General features: G+C 35.0%; 1 pseudogene; it reads left to right on the forward strand.

Moving 5' to 3' along the window:
- The first annotated feature begins 4,082 nt into the window (after nt 1–4,082).
- Nucleotides 4,083–5,090, forward strand: LOC101507281 (probable UDP-arabinopyranose mutase 5; annotated as a pseudogene).
- Nucleotides 5,091–11,166: the final 6,076 nt, after the last annotated feature.

The raw sequence follows: 11,166 nt of genomic DNA on the forward strand, positions 1-11,166 counted from the left end.
CCCCCCCCCCCCCCCCTCTTAGGTGTGCCTCTGTTCTAACAGTATAGGCATTAGAGATTCAACCTTAACAATCTACGTTACGAACCAGACTTTCAAGGTGTATTAACAATGTCACTCTCAGAGTGAAGCTTATTCCAAACTTGAAATTCAATAGTCACAATGTAATAACTACAATTTCACTAACACAAAGCCCAACCACTCAAACTCAGAAAATAGATGAAGTGAGTTTCAAAATCATGTATATAATTTAATATAAGTAAGGAGAGTACACAAGTAATGATAATAGAGTTTTATCATAACACATTATGGTATATCAACACATTCAAGAAAATAATATTACATTATAATGACAAAATTAACTAAGAAAAATCAATATCTAATTATAACATCATAGTATCTAAGAAAAGTTATTATTACATTACATACACATCAATCAAGTTGTTAGGGGTTATGAGGAGAATGCAGGATGAAGTTTTGCAACATTTTAAGAGTTTTGGTGAACTGATCAAATCTTAGAAGAGAAGAGGAAGAGAGTGAATGACAAATTTTTTAAAGGTGGCATGGCAAAAGTAGCTCAACTGGGAGAACATATTAAACATGTTGCTCGGTATTGGTTCATTGCAAGAAATGGTATAAAATCAAATCTTGTATTTTTGGATTGGTGGATTAACCCTTTAATATGTTTACAATGTATCTAAGGACATTGATGTAAGAGTTGGAGTATTTATTGTATTCCTATTAATATCATTATCTATATAAAAAAAGATATACATTAATTACAGCAAAACAATCATAAGACAATTTAATGTTATGCATGCTTTTAAAAACTATATGATTCATATATAATATTTGTCACTAAGACAACTTCCACACAAAAATATCACTCATACTAAAGAGGAAAATAAACTTGCCACAAAAACAACTTTTAAACACAAAAAATCACTTATATCAATGTGAAAATAGACATATCACAAAGGTAACTTCCACGAAAATGCATATGTCATGATAACTCACTAAGATCAAATATTTACACACACCTCATTTAGATAATCCCATATGCATCTAAAATCACTAATGCAAAATCATCATCTTTTTCAAAAATCACATAGATCATACATCACATGTTCTTTTGTCAATAAAATAAAACCTTCATATCACTTATTATGAGAATCACATTTTATATACAACTTATCATTGCTCCGGATTTTGTTCCCCCTAAAAGTGCTTCCGCCTTACGTGGAGTTGTTCTTCTCATACATCATAAATTTGGATCAAAAATGGAGAAATTTTCTGAATTATCATCCATTACTGAAGTTTTTTTTTTCCTTTTCATCTCTTTGTTTGGGTGGCACTGCACTATCTTATTCTATCTTTTTTCTGTAGTGTCCATTGGTTTTCCTTAGGAATTTTGAATTAATAATTTTGTGATCTTATTAAGTAATTAGGTACACACATGGATCAAATTCAATACTATTATTTTACTCCCTTTTATTTTAATAAAACCAAAACAATAATTATTTAAAACTCATTGTTTTCTTCTTCATAATTGTATTTCCAATACATCACTATTATTTCAAGATCAATACAATATAATATAAAGAAGTTAAAGTAGTGACCTTTCAAAAATATATTAGTAATTATAACAATAAAACTCTCATATTCATAATTATCACTAAACTTATGAATATATATGTCGCGGCCAAAAATTTTGAATTTTTCTCTAATTCTACGGCATTGTTACAACTTGCACGCATAAAGAAAGAAAGAACAAGAATCTAAATGGATGGTTTATAGATATAAAGAATACTTAACCTCTATGCTATGCTACATACACTCAACTCTACCATTCAAGAGTGTCAATATATTTTAATGCACCGTTTTAACAACAAATCTCTCAACTTTAAACAACTAATAAGTATAAGTTTTGACTATGAGATCAAACTTCAAGAAAGCCACCAACAAATACAATGTATCATATAAGTGAAATCAAATATGTCAATAGGAAACGATAAAATGTTAAAGTGATAGAGACCGAACCAAGTGTGAGATGCATATTAGAAATACAAAGGAGAAGGCAGCGGGGGTGTAACGGCTGAAGGTGGCTAGTGGCGGTTACTGGTGAAAGTTGAAATTATGGTGATGGCTCTATTTTTTGCTTTCTATTTTTCTCTTACTTTTGAAATATATGATTTTGAAAATGGTGTTGGGTTGTTGTTTCTTCCTGCTCAACTTCATTTTTGTTTTAGAATCTCTCTATTATAACATGTTTCATCAAATAAAAACTATGTTGCCTATCATGGTTGAAAAACATCAAAAACTTCTACAATGAGTTTGAACCATTTGACACTCTTACACCTACCTCACTATTAAGCTTTCCTCCAAAACATCTCTCCATGATCAAATTATTGGAAAAACTAATTGGGAGGAATTTATATACAGTACCAAAGTTATTGCTATTGGAGGTGTAGCTACAACATTTGACAAATCTTTGAACAACAAAAATGATATTCAAACATCACTAAAGGAGTGGAGATTGTGTCTATTGTGGGGGATATTGCAAACAAAGGAATCATGTGCAATAAGTGTTTGACTATGGTGAGGTTGTTGTCATGCCTGGTTTAATTGATGTTCATGTACATCTTGATGAACGTGGAAGAACTAATTGTGAGGAAGCAATAGTAATAATTGGTGGTCCTTTAGAAAAAGCACATATTCACATTGTCCTCTTGTCTAATTCAAGTGCTTCTTTGAATCTTATCAAGGTATATCCTGATCATGATTACATTTTAATTCTTTCATGGAACTCAAATCCTTATCATCAACTCTTATCATAATTTCAAAATATCACGTTAAAAGAATTAACATCATTTTCTACAAATTCTCCTCTTTATATCCTTAAAATCATTTTTTATGTGAACAAAAATCTTTGATTATTTTTTTATAAATACAAACATTTTTTAGTATAAGAATATTTTGCAAAGAAAGAAATTATATTTGACATGTTGACACATTCTTCTTATTTTACTTCCCTGTAGTGCTCTTTCTCTCCTGTTTTAAAAATGAAAAATGAATCTCTTTATACTAGTAAGCATGATCTGGTTCATTTTAAAAATGTTGCCTCTTCTTAAAGAGCATAAAGAGCAAAACGGCATTTTACTTGTGTTTTGGAATTTTGAAATATTAAAGGGTATTAATTTCATCATATTCCAGGGGAGTTTTTAGAAATCCTATTTTTCTTAAAACTGAAGTTAACTCGTCTTTTTAAGTATGTTAAAACTTAAATTAACATATACAAATATTGACTAAAATGATTTTTGATCACCACACATGCTATGGTCCTTGACGCTGAAAACAAACTTGAATATTTTATATATATATATTAAAAAATATCTTATAATATCTATTATATTATATTAGAGTATCTTGAGGATCAATTTATATTCAAAGAAATATCTTAAAATATATCTCATTATTATTATGATTTATTCCTAATTTAGGATTGAGTCTATGTTTCTCTATAAATAGAGATTAGTATTGAGTCTTTTGTAATCAAGTCAACATTAAGCTATTACCAATAATATTCAAACCCTTATTGTTTTCTCTCCTCCTTTTCTCTAAAATCCCACAACTTCAACATGGTATCTAGAGCCTATTTCGATCCTCCTAGAACGATCCCGCCTCTATTCTGCTGTCGAGTTCCCACCAATTTAGGGGAATATAATCATAGTTTCTCTTTTCTAATCCCAATTTCGGTTTATCTCTTCTTTGTAGCTTTTTGTTTATTTTTCAGTAGACTAGTCACAACACTGTTCATCGCGGGACTGTTCATAAAAAAATAAAAAACTTTTTTTTACGCAACGAAACCCTAATTTTTTATCTGTCAATTTTGCCCCCATAAACACACACCGCACACTCCCCATCTCTCTCCCATCCTTGATCATATCCTCCTCGACCTCTTCCTGAGGATATTGAAAACTGGAAAGCTAACGGAAAAAGTTCTAAAACTGTTTTGAGCTAGTGTCACAAGTTTGAGTCTAACTCGCAATCTAGAATTTCAGTTTGTTAAATAATATGTATTGTATTGTATACCTCAAAAGATGTCTAAAGTAATTATCAACGACAAAAAAGTTGACATTGTGATTGGTATCCTGCACTCTGACCTCACAAATTTTATGAATGAATGGGAGCCAGTTTTCTCCCGTTTCCACGTGATAATAGTCAAAGATACTGATCTCAAGGAAGAACTCCAAATTCTCAAAAGATTTAGCGCATTTGTCCATACAAAATCGGAAATTGAGCAAGTGGCGGGTTCCTCCACTTCCATTCGCTTCTCTAGCTACGCTTGTAGATATTTCGGCTTTCTAGTTTCAAAGAAGAAGTATGTTGTCTGTATTGATGATGATTGTGTTCCAGCAAAAGATAATGCGGGGAGTTTCGTAGACGTTGTGGCTCAGCATATTGTGAACCTCAAGACTCCTGCCACTCATTTCTTCTTTAATACGCTATATGATCCATTCTATAGGGGTGCAGATTTTGTTCGTGACTACCCATTTAGCCTTCGAACTGGGGTTGGTTGTGCTATGTCGTGTGGACTATGGCTTAATCTGGAAGACCTTGATGCACCAACTCAGGGTCTCAAGCCACTGCAGAGGAATTCAAGATAAGTGGATGCAGTTCTAGTAGTTCCTGTTAAAGCAATGTTGTTGGTGAGTGGAATCAACATTGACATTAAACGAGAATTAGTTGGCCCGACATTGGTCCCAACTTTGGTGTTGGCAGGCGAAGGAAAAATCAGGTGGGAAACTTTCGAAGATATATGGTGTGGATTGTGTGTGAAAGTTATATATGACCACCTAGGCCTCGATGTGAACAGCGGGTTGTCGTACGTTTCGAGAACAAAAAGATGAAATTCCATAGACCACTTGAAGAAAGAATGGGAAGGAGTGAAAATGGTGGAGGAAGTGGTTTCTTTCTTTTAGTCTGCAAGATTGCCACAATCTACTACGACAACAGAGGATTGCGTGGTCGAGATGGCCAAATCGGGGAATGAACAACTGGGGAGATGCATTACTAGTGTTGTTTTCATGTGAGATGCAGATGGTAGGTCAAAGTGTTTTGGTTTTGTCAATTTCGAAAATCCAGACAATGCTTCCTAATGCTGTTGAGGCATTGAATGGGTGTCCTGATTTTGATTTTGGGAATAGTGGTCCCACAGATTATCATGTCTTTGGGAAGTGGACCGTGGGATTAGATTTTTGGTGGAGGAAACTCACCAGCATTTGTCGTAGCAGCTGTTGCAGCCCTTATCAATGGGCTCTTAGCTGACAGGTTTAGAAGATTTGCAATTCAATTGATGGGATTCTTCTTGGTGCAGGATTATTTCTCTTCGATGGTTCCAAATCTGCCCTAAATCTCCAATTTTGATCAACGAAAATGTGTCATTGTTCAACCAATCGTTATCTCTCCTGTTTTAGACGCATTTTCTTATTTTGTTGATTGATCATGACTTCGTTTCGTTAGAGTTGCGCTGCTTCTTCTTCGGTGTTTGTCATGCAATTTAGTTTTTACTAATAGATTAAAACAGTGGCTTCTATTCCCACTGACGATCATTTCAGTGGTGTCCCTTTTTCCACATATGAATTATATTAGTGATGACTTCTTCCGTTGGTGGTTATTCTAACGGTGACTTTTATTTTCATGACTTACTTTATCTTGACAATTTGTCCGAGATGCACTGGCCTTTCCTTTCTCTCCTTGAAGCAGATTAAAGTTTAAATATTTTGAGTCTCCATTACTATTGATTTGAAGCTTCCAAATGCAGTTTTTTAGAAGAACAGAGCTTCCTTTGTTCAATTGTCTGCCATGAATTTCTCTCAGGATGATGATCAATCAGACTATTTGGCTAGGCTATATTTATAGTAATTCTCTCTGACATCACATGCATCCTTGAGTTGCATCTCCATCTTTTTAATTATTTTGTGGAGAAAAACATTGTTTTCTTGTAGCAAGCTAAAGCTTAGTAAGCTTTAGCTTGAGGGGGAGTGTTAGAATATTAAAAAATATCTTATAATATCTATTATATTATCTTAGAGTATCTCGAGAATCAATTTATATTCATAGAAATATCTTAAAATATCTCTCATTATTATTATGATTTATTCCTAATTTAGGATTGAGTCTATGTTTCTCTATAAATAGAGATTAGTATTGAGTCTTTTGTAATCAAGTCAGCATTAAACTATAATCAATAATATTCAAACCTTTATTATTTTCTCTCTTCCTTTTCTTTAAAATCCCACAACTTCAACAGTAGTATACTCATGTTATTGCTCCCTACATTTGCACTTCCTTTGTATTCTCCATCCATTTTGTTAGATGAAAAAGGTGGAGAAGTAATTCTTAGATTTTAAATATATTAGAAGTCCTTTTGTACGATTAATTCTATATGTGGTTAAAATATTGGAGCATTTTATGAGGGGGAGATTTTTAGCTCTCTATGATTAAAATTAAAATCAAAATTAAAATTTGAATTAACATGTTTGTCAACATCAAAAAAGGGGAGATTGTTGAGACAAAATTCCAAATTAATGTTTTGATGATAACTAAACAAAAGTTAATTAAGACTTATAATTATGATTCTAAGTGTTTTGGTATTTAACATGTGTGTTTGAGTGCATTAATCAAATATAGGATCCAAGCAAAGCAAATAAAAGTCAGCATGAAAAGCAAAAATTTGAATAAACAAGAACATAGAATGTTCTTTACAAATCTTGGAAAAACGGAGTGTAAGACCCATAATTTTAAAGTACCATTTATGTATTTTTGGTGTATTCTGGATTTTGGCTCGGAGGCTTTTAAGCCAAAGTTATTAATATTTTGGGGTTTTATAATCAAAAAGATATTTTGATGCCAATTAAAATTTCTCGTCGATAAATAAATTGAATTTAACTGCGATGAATCCTTTACGGAGAATTTAATGCGTTTCGGGTGAAACGGTAATTTAACAAATATCTAGATTTTGAGATATTTGTTAAGTTATATTTATATATGTTTGTTTGGGGGGAAAAAGAAAAAAAAAACTAGAAGGAAGGAAAAGGAAAAGAAAAGAGTATATAAAGGAAAGAAGGAAAAGGGAAGAAAGGAAAAACCAAGGAAAGAAAAAGAAACGAAGGAAAATTGGAATTTTCCATCTTCTTCCTCTGTTCGACCGTGAACCAAATTCCCTCCTTTCTCCCATTTTCATTTTCGTCGCTTTCTTTTCTTCAAAACTAGTAACCCAAGGTTAGGTGAGAGTTAGATCAAGGTTTTCGCAACTCCACTCTTCCTCTTTGATTCGAAAACGAAGAAAAACGGTATTTGAGATCCAAACACAAACCCCTCCGTTTCTTCTAGATCCAAGCTTCATTTCTCGAAGAGATAGAAGGGAAAGTTGTTCACCACCACACGACGGTGCTAGTGAACTAATTTGGAAGCGGCGTTGCGAGCGGAGATTTTACCGGAATTACTCGCTGTACCGGAAACGCACGTTAAAGCTAACGTTGAGGTAAGGGCTCCTTCCAAACTTCTAGTTTGCATTAGGGACTTATCTGTAGTTGTGTGGGAAGGAAATTGTTAGGGTTAAATGTGTCGATTTGGGGAAAAACCAAACTAGTGCGTTATGGGTAACAACCTTAGAGTTAGGTTTTGTTTATAGTGATGAATGTTTCGTGGTAAATGAAATTTGATGTATCTGGGTGTTATGTTGCGTGATTTGTGTTCGTTGTATTTGGTGTGTTCGTACTTGATGTTTGTTAATTGGTGTGGTTGTTGTGAATTATGGTTTGAATGTGAAAGTATGTTTGAATTTGTTTCTGTGGAATTTGAAAACCATTAGAGTTAAACGAGTATTAAAAATGGGGAATCTTTTAATACCTCGGTTTACTTAATGTGCATTTGAGGAAAATGTTTAAGTTAACTGGGCGTTGAGGATGGGGAATCTCTTAATGTCTCGGTTACTTAACTATCGTTTTTGAAAATCGTTTCGGTAAATGAGTATTAAGAATGGGGAATCTCTTAATGACTCGTTTACTAAATGTTTTGGGTGAAAATCGTTTAAGTCAAAGTATATTAAAAATGGGGAATCTCTTAATATGTCTGTTTGCTTAACGTTTTGTTTTGAAAATCATTAAGATAAATCGGTATTAAGAACGGGGAATCTCTTAATGACTTATTTATTTAATGTTGTTTTTAAAATCGTTTATGTTAATGGGGCGTTAAGAATGGAAAATCTCTTAATGTCTTGGTTACTTAATGTTTGCTGTGAATGTCATTTAAGTTAAATGGGTATTAAAAATGGGGAATCTTTTAATATCTGCATTTGCTTAACGATTGTTGTGAATGGAGTCTGTGTATGCTCATGCATTTCATTTGGTAAATTGTGTCGACCCGTGATAGGTGACACCTTGGTAAACTGTACTGACCCGTGATAGGTGGTACATTTACGATTTACATTTTTGGCGAATTGTGCTGACCCGTGATAGGTGGCACCTAGGTAAACAGTACTGGTCTGTGATAGGCGGTACGTTTACGATTCCCGCTTTTTCTTTTAGTAAATCGTGTTGACCCGTGATAGGTGACACCATGGTAACTGGGCACCTCGGTAAACTGTACTGGTCTGTGATAGGCGGTACGTTTACGATTCACACTTTTTCTTTTAGTAAATCGTGTTGACCCGTGATAGGTGACACCTCGGTAAACTGTACTCACCCGTGATAGGTGGTACGTTTATGATTTATGCATTTTAGTAAATCGTGCTGACCCGTGATAGGTGGCACCTCGGTAATTGGTACTTTGGCCTGCGATAGGCGGTACAATTATGATTTACGGCCCTTCGAGGAGGGTTTTGGTTTGGAATTCCGAGTCCATGCATTTTGGCATATACGCATTGCATTAGGGTGCTTGGCACGCGAGTCGTATTTGATTTGAGTTTTATGATTGAGTGATTTGGATTTGAGTCGTTGTGGAAATTGCGTTGAAAATGCTAAGTGTTATGTGTTGATTATTGTGTGTAAGTATGATGGTTATCGAGATCCCAATTGCCGTGGTAATCGCGTAGAAATTGCTAAGTGTTAAGTTGTGAACTTGATTAGGAATGACTTAGGTTAATTCATGAATTTTTGGAAAAATGATCAGGGAAATCGATTTCCCAATCGATTGGATGGAAGTCAGGGGCTTGGCCAAATGAACAAAATCGATTAGCCAATCGATTTTGTAATCAGTTTTCGAAAAATCCCTTACGAAATCGATTGCCCAATCGATTGGGCCTAAGTCAGGGACTCATCCATATTCGACCAAATCGATTTGGAAATCGATTGGCCATTAAGTCAGGGGCTCAGCTATCCTGTCAATCGATTGCCCAATCGATTGAATCAAGCCAGAGTTCAAAATTTCACTAAAAACCTTCAGGAAATCGATTTGGAAATCGATTGGTATTAAGTCAGGGACTCCGTTATCCTGTCAATCGATTGCCAAATCGATTGATTCAGCCCAGGATTCTATTTTCATTAAAAATCTTCACCCCAATCGATTGCCCAATCGATTGGCTCAGTGAAAATCCTCAGTTTTAGTTGTATGATTAATTGCTCATGAATCTATCCATGTCTTGTTTTATTATGTGTTAATTAGGAGATCGAGAACTGCATTTTACCTTCATTTTCATTGGCAATGTACTGTATGAACTTTTCGCATATTGAAAATCCTGTTAAGGTGCATGCTTAGTTGAAAAGTTGTTTTGAGCATTCAAAAACTTAATTGCTATGTGTTAACTGTTATTTTCTGGTTGGTGACCCTTTACAACTATTGTGGAAATCTGGGCTTTGCCCTCAGATGAGAGTCAGGACGGCCCTACCGGTTCGTACCCTACGGACAGGAATGGAGATGGGAACGCTTGACTGCAGTTACGTTAGGAGGATCTCACGGGGCGCGTGGAGATTACTCAGGGTGTATAGCTTTTTGGTAGGATGATCAGATTAGGATGATGTATAGGGACTAGGGGTCCTTCTTTTTGGTTTGAAGTATTTTTAGTTTGGAAAACTGTACTTATACAAATATTATCAGTTTGATATCATCTTTGGATGGGTTCCATGTACCATTTGATGTTATGTAAATGTTTTGGATTTATAATTGGAGAAACTTTTCCGCTGCGTAAATTATAATGACTCAATTATTTATCCAAAAGCATTTCCTCATTTGTTTTACTTTGTTTTATTTTAATTTCTTTTAAAAAAAAAAAATATACCCTCGCTTTCAAAAATGGGGTGTTACATTGTGGTATCAGAGCATAGGTTTAGTTTTCTTTGGGAGCTGTGGAACCTTGGTTATAGATTGTAGGTCGACCTATAAGTTAGGAGTTGTTATCTGATCATGTGTCGGTTTAGGTGACTTGAGTTGTCAAGTCCAATATAATTATGTGTTGTTATAGTCGGACGTGAGTTTGGGAATATTTTGAAGTAGTGTTAAGACTCTGCTTGATGATGGTTTTATAGGAAACCATGCCGCCAAGAAGGAATGACGCTCCGAGAGACAACGCTAATAGGAATGATCAAATGGCGGAGGCTATGAATAACATGGCTGCTTCTGTCGCTGCACAGACCGCTGCCAAGACTCAACGGGATCTTGAAAAGAGGGGAAGAGAGATCCGTGCTGCAGAGTCAAGAGGGTTAGAAGACTTCCGTCGTTACAATCCTCCTAAGTTCAAGGGGGATGAGGGTTCAGAGAAGGCAGATCAATGGATCCAAGAAGTGGAGAAAATCTTTGATATGATTAACTGCCAGGCTGGAGTGAAGGTCAGCTATGCCACGTATATGTTGCTAGGGGATGCTGAATACTGGTGGAGGAGTGCAAGGTTGTTGATGGGAGCAGCCCACGAGGAGGTGAACTGGGAATCGTTCAAAAGAAAGTTTTTAGACAAATACTTTCCGATGAGTACCAGGACTAAGTTGGGTGACGACTTTCTGAAACTTCACCAGGGGAGCCTGACTGTGGGCGAGTATGCTGCTAAATTTGAATCACTATCGAGGCATTTCAGGTTCTTCCGTGAAGAAATTGATGAACCGTTCATGTGTCATCGTTTCCAAGACGGATTGAAGTATGAGATTCAAGATTCCGTCTTACCTTTGGGAATTCAAC

Source organism: Cicer arietinum, chromosome 2 (genome assembly GCF_000331145.2).
Source record: "Cicer arietinum cultivar CDC Frontier isolate Library 1 chromosome 2, Cicar.CDCFrontier_v2.0, whole genome shotgun sequence".
Taxonomy (NCBI): Eukaryota; Viridiplantae; Streptophyta; class Magnoliopsida; order Fabales; family Fabaceae; genus Cicer; species Cicer arietinum.